Source organism: Euleptes europaea, chromosome 19 (genome assembly GCF_029931775.1).
Source record: "Euleptes europaea isolate rEulEur1 chromosome 19, rEulEur1.hap1, whole genome shotgun sequence".
Lineage (NCBI taxonomy): Eukaryota > Metazoa > Chordata > Lepidosauria > Squamata > Sphaerodactylidae > Euleptes > Euleptes europaea.
In genome coordinates, this window is record NC_079330.1 from 39,156,182 (window position 1) to 39,170,759 (window position 14,578).

Consider the following 14,578-nt stretch of genomic DNA (forward strand, 5'->3'; position numbering starts at 1 on the left):
CTCCTCCAAGAAAGACAAGTTCATGGAATGGGGACTGTACACTGCCCTCCATGACTGTATGGAACGAGAGTACTAAACGAGAGTAAAGGAGCATTTGACGAGGCAGAACAGCTTGCTGCCATAGTCCAACAACAAGCCGCTGAAATTCAAAGCCTGAAGCTGGAAAAGCAGACGGCCACAGTCTCTCTCCTAGAGACAACTAAAGAAAGGGACTGCCTAACCCTCCAAAATAGAGATCTCAGGATGCAGTTGCAAGATGCACAAGAGAAATCGGCCCGGGCTGCCCAAGCCACCAGTTACATGGTAGAGCAATCAAAGAAAAGGCACGAGGCTGCCTCACATGAAGCCTGTGCCCAGGAGATCCAAGCTTTAAAACAAAAGTTGGAACTCCAACACTCCCTTGTAAGCACAGTGCGACCGCACCTGGGGGACTCTTTCCCCCTCCATTACGTTTTACCCCCGATAGAGGAGCGCAGCTCTCTGGCCACCCCGGGATGGGAAAACGAACCCCAGGAGCCTGCCCCTCTAAAGCCAGTGGTGACAAATGTCACCACACAACAGGGAAGGCAGGCGGTGGTGACTAAACAGGTCACCGAAGCCAGACCTTGGTCTGGAGAAGAGTTAAAGGCAGCAGTTGCACATGTGGGACCCCTTAACCGGGAAACCGTGGTCACATGGTTGACTACTGCCTCTACCTCGTACCCTACCGCTGATGCGGAAGACCTAACCACCTTGGCCATAAACTGCACCCCGCATCACAAGCAAGCTCGGATGCATGCTTTCATATCGTCTCGGGACCTGAGACATATGGAAATAATGCCCTGGATGCGAGAAATGTTAGAGTTCATCCGGATAGGTGAACTAGCCCCAGCCATTTTTTGAGCGGACTATCAAAAACCAGGAGAGGAACCTGAGGCATATGTAATGTGCAAACAGCTCCTGGCACGCTTAGCTAAAATTGTCATTAACAATCAACATGGGGAGCCGGACTACAATGATAAAAACTTCACAGTGCCATTAGTAAACAATTTGGACCCCGACACCACAGTTATTGCCGGCCTGATATCTGTGGGTGACACGCCCTGGGAAGGAGTAAAACGGAAAATTTGGGAGGCTGCTAGACTTCTGAGAATAAAACAAGCCTGAAGTGCTGAGAGAGAAAGGCACCCTCCAGAGCCAATCCAGGCTATCACGTATTCCAATGACAGCCCCCACTCTCAAGCCAGCCCAGATCGGGCTCCGCAGAGTTCACAAAGGAGAGGTTGGAACCAAGTTCAGGAAAAAGAGGCAAGCCGAGGCTGGAGAGAAAGAGGCTCACGTTTTAAACACTCGCAGCCTTCTTCCTTCCATTCTCGGAAACCCTACCCCACAGGCGACTCTCGCCCAGCCAACTCCCTTCCAAACGCTCCCTCCTTGCCTGCATATTCAGGGCTCAAAGCAGAATTCCCACAGCAACGCAGGTCTTCTGTGTATAAGCCCTCCTCTGCTGCACGTCAGGATCCCCTTCGATCAATGGCATGGGGTCGCTTGCGAAGCAGAGGGGCAAACATAGAGAGCTTTTGCATGCAGCCCACAGCGGTCTTACTCAGCGCTCTTGCTGATCTAGTCAGCCCCGCTCCAACGACTGACCCTACCACTAAAGGTCTTCCCCTTAAGGGAATGGACAGAATCAGAAGACTAATTCAAACCCAGAACCAGCTAAAAACCTTAATGGAAGCGAACAAGGCTCTGAAATTGGAACTAGCCCATAGGGAAAATAAAATACAGGAATTAACAAAGTTTAACAAGGAACGAGATTTGGAGACTGAGAGTCTCCCCAAGAACAATCAGGAATCAGAAGCTGCTCTTAAAACCAAGCAACTCCAGACTGACTTTGGCAAAATGAACCTCCAACTAGAAAGGAACAGAGTGGAAACTGACAACTTAAAATCACAACTGCAAAGTGTGCTGGAGTGTCATAGAACCACAGAAGCCAAATTAAAAACTCTAGAGAAATCCTACTTGGAAATGGAGTCAAAAATGTTACAAGGTGGCAAAGCGAAAGCAGGATTTCCAGTGGCAGGGGTGCAAGAAACAGGACTGCCTGGCAAATCTCAGGCAGGCTCTCTGTTTCCAAATGCATTAAAAAAGAAAACCCAGCCCAAACCAGCCATTCAGTCAGACCAGAATTCTGACTCAAGTCAGCCTCTTCCTCTTCCCAACCTTACAAGCCTAAATGGGAGAGGATGCAAAGTGGAACCTTCAAGGACCAACACAAAAACTATGCCTCAGAGCCTCCCAGGACCGAAGCAGCATATTTGGGAGAGCTATTCACCCTTAATGCAAGAGAAAGGCTGGAAAGCACGGGTCCAGAACACACCTTTTTTCTTACTGGACCCACTCAATACATGGAAAGGACCACAGCCCTGGTGGAAGAAGCCACCACAAACATGGCAAAGTCTTGAATTTGTGTTTTATTTAACCCTTGCTTTACAGAATTCACTTGGATATACACAGGCTCCTCTGCCTGTCTTCTAAAAGGAACTCTGTATATGCACAGAGGTGCCACCTCATTAGGAATACAGTTCTTGTGTCTTGATTTTTATGGTCCTTATATATATAGATGTTCGGATAGAGATAATACCTCATGTGTTGTAGTTTGCTTTAATCCCTTTATTTTGAGTCTAACGTTTTAAATTCATTCTAAGTTATTGTTGATAGTTCAAATGTTTTCAACCTTGTTTTGCAGCAAACAAATTTATAGAGCTGTTCTAAACAAGCACCCTAGTGGAACAGCTTCTTGGTTTCTCTAATTTTGTGTTTCTTTATTGAGTAAGTGAAAGTGTGACTGTGTTATTTTGACCTAATTGATCTAGTTTGTGTTATTGCTAGCAATCTGCAGATATTTCTTATAATCAGGTACCCCATGGTGATCACCTTTAGTTTAATGATTTTTCTATTTTACGATTTTGCAGTTTTCTTGTATGTCATGATGTGCAGTTGTAATGAAACCTCCCTGGGTCAGATAAGTCTATCTGGCACAGGAAAAGGATAATTATAGAGTTGTGTGTGTGGTAAATATGATAAATCGATATTTAGGGTACATGCTTTTGTGAAGATCCGGCCAATCTCACAGAAACATCTGCCTTGGTTCCCCAAAAGTACAATGCGGTTTGCGCAAAATTGGCATGGGGCACCAAATGGAAATATGCAAGGGAGTGCGCTCCCCCAAGTGCCTGTATGTTTGTGTCTGTGTGAAACTATTTCTGTTTGCACATAGGATAAGATATATATATAAGGTTAATTTTACTGCGCAGTAAAAGTTTCCCCTTTAGTAAATGGTAGTATATTTGTAAACCTAGATTCTGCCTTTTGTAAATATGTGAAAAGTGAATAATAAAGGGGAGAGCCCCGCGTGCTCTGCCCCTCCCCCCAAAGTTCCCGGCCCCTCTTCATTCAGTTTTATAGCTTTTATTACTGTGTTGGAGAAACATGAAGGTGAAAGTATGTTGACATGGTGTGAGGAAAGAAGGTGTTTAACATATAATAGATAAAAGGATGGCTAATGCTTTGGGACTGCAGCCTATAAGCAGCGGCCAAAAAGGATTGTATTGTTATAAGAAGGTCAGTGAAGATGAATAAGATGGTCTCGAGTGGTGACTAAAAATATGGTGGGGCTGCAATCCTAAATGATGCAGCAGCTGAATGAGTTCATCCAACATGGTAATAATCTGTAATCCAAGCAATAGGATTCCCCCCCCCATTTTTATTTTTTGTTCCTCCAAAATGTTAGGGTTGTTTCCAGGAAAACAGCAATCCGGACTCTCTCTAGCCCCCTGAAGCAACCCCCAAGCTCTCATTTTAGTTGCAAGTTTTGGTTCTTGCCTGTCATGGCAGATCCCATTGATGCAGCTCAATGTACATAGTGCACTCTGCACATGCCCAGTGGTGCCGCACAGCTTTCTGGCGTGGGGTGCACCTCACGGAAACAATCCTTTCCTCCTCATGCATTCAGAGGAAAGGAGGGGGGGAGAAGATATACAATCTACTTTTTATTTTTGAACCACTGTTATTTTTTTGAACTTGGAACTCTTTAAAGGAAAGAAATATAATCAAATTTTTTTAATTTTGAAGTTGAGAATTTTTTTGAAGTTTTTATGCCTGATTTGAAGTTGAGTTGAAGTTTTTACTCAATTTGAAGTTGATTTGAAGTTTTTGAATTTGGTTTTTTTTTTTAAAGAGAGAAATATCAGATTTTGAGCTTGGTTCTTTTTCTCTCGAATTGTTGTATGATTTTGGTCTTTTTCTGTTTTTGAATTTATTTTTGAGAATTTTGAAAAGTCCTGATTTTTGTTTGTTTCAACCTAGCTTCTTCATTCCCTGGTATGATAACAAGGCTATCTGGGATATGAAAGGAGGTTGGAGAAGCAACCGCCACTGGAAGGGTCTCTTCCTTCCCCTCTTGTGATCTTGTGATACACATTGCATGGTATTAACAGTCTTGTTTTCTGATCCATGCCAACCAACCAGGAGAACCGGGAAGAAGAGTAACCCCCCCACCAATTTTGTTCTGTTTACAGTGTTCAACTGTCTCTCCTTTAAGAAATCTCAATGTTTTATGCATACTACAATGTGTACTGTCTTTGGTTATTATGACAGCCTGCATAAGGCTGCTCCCTGATCTAACTTGCTCAAACACTACTTGTCTCTATCATATGAATACCTGCCTGCTTTGTAAGAAACTTAATAAGCAACCAGGTACTCCCTCTCCTTGGGAAACAAGGGGAAGAGGAACAAAAAGTCTTCATGCTCTATTTTAGCTTTGCAACTCTGCTCTCAGCAACCAATGCTAGTTATGTATGCCTGCTAGATTTTGGCTAGATTTCTCCCTGCAAGGGCCCCTTCTACCAGAAGAGCCGACTGCATTCAGCTCTCTCCGCCTCAATGGTTTTGTTTGATTGTTTGCCTTGCCTTAAGGTGCAATGCTAGCGCAAAGCACCTCCCAAGCCATCAATGTGTCTAAGTAATATTGTTAAGTATGCAAGCCTCTGCTCCCGAGCACCAGCAACTACTGCTGGAACTCCCTGCTGCATGCTCCTCCTTTGTTCCTCTATGCCACCTCCAGGCAGGAGACTCCTGGTAAGCAACAATCCTGCTGCAGCCAGCCTGCGGGCAAGGTGCCCCAAAGGTCGCCAAAGGAGGGAGGGTAGTCAACAATGGGCTTGCGAGAATGCACAGGGAAGGGAACAACTAAGAAATCTTTCCTTGCTAACAGGGCATGATTAAAAACTGGATCTCTGCTTTAAAACCAAGTGTCTCCCCCTCCCTTATAGCCAGGGTAGCAGTCAGTTTCTGTGTAACCCTCGTATCTATGTATTGCTGTAACTGGTTCAAGTGGGACCCTGCGCTGATATTAATATCCAGGGCTCCCTCTTGTGCCAACCTCCTGGACAGACCTGGACATGCCCCAAGGAAAACATCAAAGATCTAGCCGCCACCGCTTTGATTGCTCTCGCCAAGGAGGGGGTGTGATCTTCCATGTATTGTCAATGTACCATAAGGCTGCAAGGGATTGCCCCTTGAGTCACTGTGTCTTTTATGTAAAGTTTAAGTCTGTGAAGCTCCCATATGTTTTAATATCATTGTGTAGTAACCCCCAGACCTTTCAAGCATAAGGCCCTAGTCCCCTACAACTAGAGACATGCACTTTCTGTGTGACTTCTCTTTGAGGTTGAAGTCTTTATTTTCCCCCCCAAATAAAATCGTTTTCTTGCAAAGCATATGATCTAGAATGAAAGTGAGATGTGCAGTGCCCAAGCCAACCTGCCTCGAGAAGAAGAGCCAATTTCAGCCGGCTGAAAGCAACCATTAATATTTTATTTAACCCTTCCCCACTCTTTTAAACCCTTGTGGGAAGTGAACCTTTTGAAACCGTTATGTATTTATTTTTGCCTTCACCCCTTATACTAGGGGGGAAGATGTTTTTTTCCAGTTCCTAAAATATGCATGCAAACCAGTGGTCTATCTCACTATTTCTTTTGCTATAGCTTTTAAAAGGTACAAAGTTTTTCCTTCTAACATCCGGCAGTTTATGCCTAAGGTTTTTCTTTGTATCCTATGTATGCTGTTATGACTCAATGTATATGTTCAGTTTGTTAGTTTAGCAATGTAAACTTGAATTTAGAAAACAATGTTTTATTTTGTAATGTAAGACGAACCGGATGCTTTGATTCGTGCAATGCAACCGCCCTGAAATATGCTTGCAAATTTACAATGCAAAATTCCTGCGAGGTTGTCCAACTTCACTAGGCAGCCACCCTTTTAACCTGGCCTGGTTTTAGATTAGCAAATGGTTCCCAAACTCCTTTGGCCATTGCAACCCGGTTTCTTTTTAGATCTACAACCAAGACCTCAAGAAGAAAATTGTGTCGCCATATCAGATGGAGTCTTCAACGGCGACAAGGGGGGGAACTGTTAGCATACGGGCTTGCCCCCACCGGACGGGATCTGGCAACCCGCTGTGCTGACACTGGACTACTCCGCTGGCCGCGCGCCTGCCCCAAACGCTATGGGACGGCCGCTGCGCGCTCCGTCGTCATGGACTCGGCCACTCCTGCGAGCGCTGTGCAGCTAGCAGTTAGGAAGCAGATGCAGGGGCAGCCTCCGGTGAACCAGAGGGAAGCCATATTCCTGTATAGGCTCTATTCCAGCTGCAGCCATGTCAAGAGAAGTAGAATGTCAGGAAATCAGTGTCAAGCACCCCCCCTTGCAACATCCACCGCTTAATGGGCCATCAGCAGCAATCCAGATATCATGATGAGTCATTCCTCCAACCCAGCCGCAGCGACCCCAGGACGTTTGCACAGATCGCTCCCATTGTTCCTGAATGGTAATCTCGTCAGCAGAGAAGTTCCAGTTGCAAAAGCCATTGGAATTAGAATAGATTTCCAAATTCTCACTATTCCACCCCAAGCCACAGATTAAGTCTGTTGTCACCTTTTTGCCACCTGGGAACCTAGGAGGGGTGAAACCCTTCTCCCCACCCCCAGAAATACAGTATAACTGGGGTGCTCCCAGCCCATTCTCTCTCTCTCCCTTGGGCCTTCCCCTCCATACTGCCTGGCACTCTGCCAGAGGGGGTGTTCATGCTTGGACACCTAGCCCCCCCCGGCCCCTTTTTATCCCCCCAAACTGCATGGAATTCAGGACGGACAACTATTCTGCAAAAGAGGTGCAGTATATTTCCTCCTCTGCCTGCCACATGGCAAAAGTCTCTTTATTCCTCTCTTTATTTCCTAGATTCTCTGTATGTGTGTATGCATAATTGAATGCTTGAATATATAAACACTATTTAATTTGGAATCCTTTGTGTCTGTCTTTATTCAAGGTCTCATTAAACGGATTCTGGTAGAGTTGAGTGCGAACCCGCTATATAAATACATAGTTACCGATTGCTCAGCTAATTTCCCCATATAAAGGAGCAATTCGGGTAACACTGGTCAGATCAGAGTAGTGTTCGATGCCAGCACACAGTTCCAGGGTTTCTCGCTAAACAAAGTCCTCCTCATGGGACCAGACCTGACCAACAGTCTGATCGGTGTTCTTGTGCACTTCAGGAAGGAAGCCATAGCTGTAATGGCCGACATTCAGCAGATATTCTTCCTCGTTAGGGAGGACCACCACAATTATCTGCGCTTCTTGTGGTTCAGCGATGAACAGCACAACCAATGGATTTCAGAGTATCGCATGAGAGTACATATCTTTGGAAATGGGTCATCTCCAGCCATTGCCAACTACAGTCTACACCAGACGGCAAAGCTGGGGGAGATGGAGTTTGGCTCAGAATCTAGACAATTCGTGGAAAGGGACTTCTACGTGGATGATGGATTGAAGTCTGTATCTACTCCAGCCGAGGCCATCGACCTATTAAAGAGGATGCAGAAAATGTTGGCTGTGGCTAACCTTAGATTGCACAAGATCACATCTAACTGTACGCAGGTGCTACAAGCCTTCGACCCAGAGGATCGGGCAAAAGGTATGGACTTGGAATTAGGTACCAACATGTCCCTTATCCAGCACAGCTTGGGGTTGAGTTGGGACATCGTAAGGGACACTTTCTCCTTTCAAGTACTGGGAAACAAGAAGCAGTTCACTCGGCGAGGCGTCCTCTCAACAGTGAACAGCCTGTTTGACCCCCTGGGGTTCGCAGCACCAGTGACCATCCAAGGGTGGCTTTTCCTTCGTGTGCTTTCCCTGGGAACGAAAGACTGGGATGAACCGCTTTCCCCCAATCAGATCCAGGAGTGGCAAGCTTGGTGAAATTCCCTTCACAGCCTGCAGGAAGTGAACATACGCCACCCCTATGTGTCTTTGCCTACCAGCGCCAACCGCAGGGAGCTACACATCTTCTCAGATGCATCTACTAAGGCCATAGCGGCCATTGCATACCTGAGAGTCACTGACAAAGAGTCATATCCATGTGGGCTTCATCATGGGAAAGGCAAAACTGACCCCACCATAAGGACACACCATTCCCAGATTGGAATTGTGCGGGGCCGTGCTGGCCGTAGAGCTGGCAGAGCTCCTAACTAAAGGGATAGGTCTTGAGCTCACAGTCACTACCTTCTACACAGACAGTAAAGTGGTGCTGGGCTACATTCATAACCAAAGCCGGAGGTTTTACGTGTATGTGGCCAACAGAGTGGAGTGAATCAGGAAGTCCACGGAACCAAGCCAATGGCTCTATGTGTCCACGGACCTGAACCTAGCAGATCACGCGACCCAGTCAATCCCGGCATCATCACTGGCAAAGTCTATGTGGCTGACAGGCCCACAGTTTCTTCAGGATCCAGACAGCCCCGAATGGCCCGAGACAAGGTATGACCTCTTAGCCCCAGATCAGGACACCGACGTGCGGCCCAAAGTCTCCTGTGTGCGGACTGAGGCGAGGATGGGGCTCCAGTTAGGGACACAACGTTTCTACCGCTACTCCACTTGGGTAGCACTTGTTTGGGGAGTGGCCCGTCTGATCCACTTCATCTGCCACCGAAACTCTGAGCCGGTGTCACCAGACGAACGACATCGCGCGGAATGGCTGATTCTGTCGGGCACGCAGCACCAGGCCTACTCAGAGGAAATCAGGTGCCTCGAAAGTGGGAGGGCAATCCCGAAGACCAGCACTCTCATTAAGTTAAACATCTACCTCGACGGCGACGAGCTGTTGAAAGTCAGTGGGCATTTGAACAGAGCGGATCTAGCCTCAGCAGTAAAGAACCCCATCGTCCTTCCAGCACGGCAGCATATCACCATCCTTTTGGTGAAATATTATTACGAATCAGTCCACCACCAGGGACGGCATTTCACAGAAGGTGCCGTCAGAGAGGCTGGACTATGGATTGAGGGCGTGAAACGCATAGAAGCCATCATTAACCAGTGCGTCAAGTGTTGCAAGCTCAGAGGGAAGCATCAGCACCAGCTGATGGTAGACGTGCCGGCAGATCGACTCAACATGAACCCTCCCTTCACCAATGTAGGGCTTGACGTTATCGGACCCTGGAACGTGGTTGCACGCAGGACGAGAGAAGGACAAGCTTGTAACAAGCGATGGGCGGTGCTTTTCACGTGCTTGAGCATACGAGCTGTCCATATTGAAGTGATCGAGTCCTTGGACACGTCCAGCTTCATCAACGCCCTCAGACGATTCCTTGCCGTGCACAGACCTATCAAGATGCTCCATTCCGATCGTCGCACAAACTTCGTGGGAGCCTGCAGGGAGCTGGGGATAGGAGGGACTACAGACTTTCATTCAGCCCTCAGCTCCTACTTGATCTCCCAGGACTGTACATGGACATTTAACCCACCCCATGCATCCCACATGGGAGGTGTGTGGGAACGCATGATAGGAGTAGCACGTCGCATCCGAGATTCTATGCTGATGGGAACTCAGTCTGTCACCCATGAAGTCCTAACTACCCTTCTGGCAGAAGTGGCCACTATCATCTAGTTTCCTCAGATCCTGACCACCCGACGCTACTGACGCCAGCCACCTTGCTGACACAGAAGACTGGAGACTGGCCAGCACCCCCAGGAGACTTTGTTGCCAAGGACTTGCACAAGCAGCAATGGCAACAGGTTCAGGTGCTAGCTGACACCTTCTGGAAGCAATGACGACAAGAATACCTCCCACTCCTGCAAGGCCGCCGCAAGTGGGGAACCTCTACACCCAATCTACATGAGGGAGGCGTGGTCCTGTTGAAAGACAAGGAAGCTCCTCAGAATGCATGGCCTATGGGACTTGTGGAGAAGGCCATGCCCAGTGCAGACGGGCGAGTCCGCAAGGTCGAAGTACACATCATCAAGCCAGTTGGTCTGGACTACATTTCCCAAGATTCTAAGTCTTAAAGGGCTAACTACTACAAACATTTTCTATGTAATACCTCGCTTTCTGCTGGGGCAGCACAGTTTGCCCTATGTCAGGCATTTCAGTTGCTGTTCACTTTCACTTCCTGCCAACCAGACTCAAGGAATGTTATGCCTACTGTTATGCCTACTGAACTGCAGCCAAGGTTGCAAGGACTGTTATGCCTACTACACTCTGTTTGAAGCTCTGGGAAACTACTTTGTTTTGATATGTAATCTCTCGCTCTTCCTGTGCATCTATATTACCAAGTTTCAGCCAGACAGCCTCATAGCTGTCACCCTTTCCTTTATGCTCTGTTATTCTATTTGACCAGTAAAGACCAACTTCTTTGGACCTGATTGTCTATGTCGTGGTTTCTGGTTCTTTTGGACCAAGGGCTTACATTGTGACAGCTATCACTATCTAACTAATTTCCTCTGTCAGGCTGGAGCCCAGGAGGGTTCGCCTGCCACTCGGATGGGAGTGAGGAGACGGCTCTCCGAGTGATTCCACAGGGGCTGGTGCCCCGTGCGGTTCGTCCCAAACCAGCCGGTTGTGATCCCCGGACTGCGGGTGTCTGGACCAACCCTGGAAGGTGACGACCCCAATCTCTTACAGGACATTGTAGCTGAGCTGAGCAGGACTAGCATGGAAGTTAGTCGCCTTAATGGATTACTACAGTCCCAATGGCGTTCTCTGGTGACTTCTCCTTGGATGTCTGACGTTGAGGATGCCAACACCTGTTTAGACCTTCAAGTCCTTGATCGGTTGGTAGGTGATGCCCAACTGGCGGCGGAGGATTTACAAATACTAACCAGTTTGTTGGATAAACTTATTGCTCGTGAAACTCACTCAACAGGAGCCATGGCAGGAGCCACACCGGCAAGTTTTTCTTTGCTGCCGAATGCAGCTGACTGTCAGGCAGAGGCGAGACGGATCGCTATCCAAACAGCGCTTCTATTTGTGGATCTAACCAAGGATACTACAGTAGCTACTCTATCACAATTGTTGTCCCCAACTTTCGGGACTGATGCACCTGCGCTCGCGGTCCAGATTCAACCGCTGTTGGGTGGGGAGTCCGAACCGCTCCTCGCCCTCTTGGAGAAAGAACTTCTACCGCTTGTGACCGCAGATGTTGCCTTGAAACTCGAGGCCGACCAAGCTCTCGCGGACAGAGAAGCAGCGGTGGCGGCGGAGGTGGCGGCCAAAGCTCAAGCAGCACGGGACAGGGAACGTTGGCTGCGGAACGAGCACGGGCAGGTGTGCGCCCCAAAGACCCTGGTCGAACCGGCCCTTCGTGGGGACCAACGTTTTCCCCGACTTTTGCCCCGTCCAGCACCACCCAACGTGCACGGCGCCTCGCAGAACGGCTTCGGGGATCCGACAATTCTGACGAGGAAGACTTGTATGGAGACAGCTCCCACTGGGTCACGGGCTTCCAGGCCAGCCGGGCGCATCATACGGGGGGACCTGAGGACGAGGTGCACTTGTTGCGGGTGCAGAACCGGGAGTTATATGATCGTGTAGACTGTCTCCAGGATCAAATGGAACGTTTGTTCCAGGAAAACGAATGATTACAGCGGGCGCAGGTGACTCCGGCGCAGCCCATTCTTCCTGGGCCTGCCGCACCAGTTCACCCACCAGTTCAGCCAGTGGTGCCAGCTCAACCACCAGCTAACCTCCCCCTTCAACCACTGGTCCCTGAAGCGCCAGTTGCACCAGCTCCCGGGGCACCCGTACAGCCGGGACAACCCATACCCGGTCCATGGAAGCAACCCCAATTGAAAACTACCTATGATGGCTCGCTCGAGACTCTACCCTGTTTCCTACATCAAGTGGACAGTTATATGCGGGAACAAGGGCAATTCTTGCCCACAGAGGATAGCCGGGTCCGTTTTGTAGCTTCTCTATTGACTGGGAAAGCAGCTGACTGGATGGTCCTCCAATTTGACACTCGGTCTCGGTCTATCCGCTCCCTCAATAATTTCATGACTGCCTTGCGGAGACGGTTTGAAGACCCCTTTATGGGAGAACGAGCCAAAGCAGAACTTCTACAACTCAGGCAGGGCTCTTCTCCAGTCCGAGAGTTTGCAGATGAATTCCAGAGACTAGCCAGTAGAATAGTAGACTGGCCGGAGGCCACCCTAATCCACTACTTCAGGGAAGCCTTACACCCTGACATTGTGAACTGGTCATATATGCGAGGTGATCCTAACACCCTCGAAGATTGGATTTTACTGGCTGAAGAAGTTGAAAGCCACCAGCGTTTCATTTCCCTGGTCCGGCAACGAAACAAGGATAAAAGCGCCCAGAAAGCCCCATCAAGAGCACCGCTCCCCAGCCTGCGAAAACCAACGCGACCACCTCAGGATCGCGAAACTAGGTTCCAGAGGGGGGCTTGCCTCATGTGCGGGGAATTGGGCCACTTTGCAGCGACTTGTCCTCAACAACCGGAGACCACCCGCCCCAGCATGCCACCCCGAGCTCGAGGAAGACCTCAACGCAGAGGCACCGCGGCCACCCACAGCGCAGCGCCGGGACGACCCACACCCTCTGCACTTCATGTTGAGGAATCGGCTAACCTTTATGCACCAAGCGACCCCGTAGGGTCTCGGATTATAAGTGCCCCAATGGGGGACAACTCTCCTTCTTCTGACGAGGATCAATGGAATGCTCCAGCTCTAAACCTGGAAACCCCTCTTGATCTGTCAAAAAACGGATTCGGTCTGTGGTGAGTGGAGCGTCTCCACAGACCCCTGCAGAATCTCCTGCTAAACCCAAAGCTCCCGTCAAGGTGAGTGAAGTGGAAACCACTGTTTATGTGGACGCAGTGTTGCAACACTATAAGGGGGCCCCCCAACTGCCTGTCAAGGCACTTATTGACTCTGGCTGCGGTCGCACTTTAATTAGTGAAGCCACATTTGCAGCCCTCAAAGTCAAGTCCGAGGCGTTACCCGCTCCCGTCCAATTCGCCCAGATGGATAGAAGCCCTTTTAAGGGGGGACCAGTCGATCATCGCACACGGGGTGTAGCGATGGGTATAGGTTCCCATTGGGAGCAAATAGACTTTACCATAGCCCCCATTCGGTTCGAAGTTGTCCTAGGGATTAATTGGCTTAAAGGCCATAGTCCCTATATAGACTGGGAAACAGATACTATTTCCTTTGCCAATCCCAAGTGCGAACAGCACCGACAGGGAGTCGCGGTGACGCCTCCACCCGCTCCGGCTTTAACCTCCGATGCCACATCGCCACCGCCTTTGCCCGACGCCTACAGAGACTTTGCAGATGTCTTTGATGTTAAAGAATGTGATGCCTTACCCCCCCACCGTACCACTGACTGTGCCATTGAGGTGGTTAAAGACTGCACACTGACTAAAAGCAAGATTTACCCCATGAGCGTGTCTGAACGCGCTGTATTATGTGACTTTTTGGATAAAAATCTCGCTCGAGGGTTCATTCGGCCATCGAACGCTCCCAACTCAGCCCCAGCATTCTTTGTCCGGAAAAAGGAGGGTGACCTGCATTTATGCATTGACTTCCGAAAGCTTAATGCAGTTACCCAAGCCAACGCCTACCCCATACCGTTGATTTCCGATATCATGGGGCAATTACAGGAGGGTCGCATTTTCTCCAAGTTGGACTTGGGGGAAGCTTACTATCGCGTCCGTATTCGTGAGGGGGACGAACCCCTCACCGCCTTCTCTAGCTGTTTTGGAATGTATAAGTTTCTTGTGATGCCTTTCGGGTTAAAGGGGGCCCCGGGGGTCTTCATGCAACTCATTAACGAAATCCTCCATGATTTGCTGTACCGCAGCGTGGTAGTTTATTTGGATGATATTCTTATTTATTCAAAAACCATGGAGGAACATGTTGCTCTGGTCAGAGAGGTTTTGCAACGACTACGTAACCACCAGCTCTATGCAAAACTATCTAAATGCGAATTTCACCAAAAGCAGATAACTTTTTTGGGCTACATAATCTCTCATCGTGGCCTTAGGATGGATCCCGCTAAAGTCCAATCGGTACTGGACTGGACTCCGCCCTCCACCCGCAAACAAGTACAGCAATTCCTGGGCTTTGCTAATTTCTACCGCGGTTTCATTCCCAATTTTGCTCAAGTGGCGCTGCCAATTACTGACCTCCTGAAAACGAAGGGTAAAGGGGTTTCTGCAACGTTGCCCTCAGCCAAAATACTGTG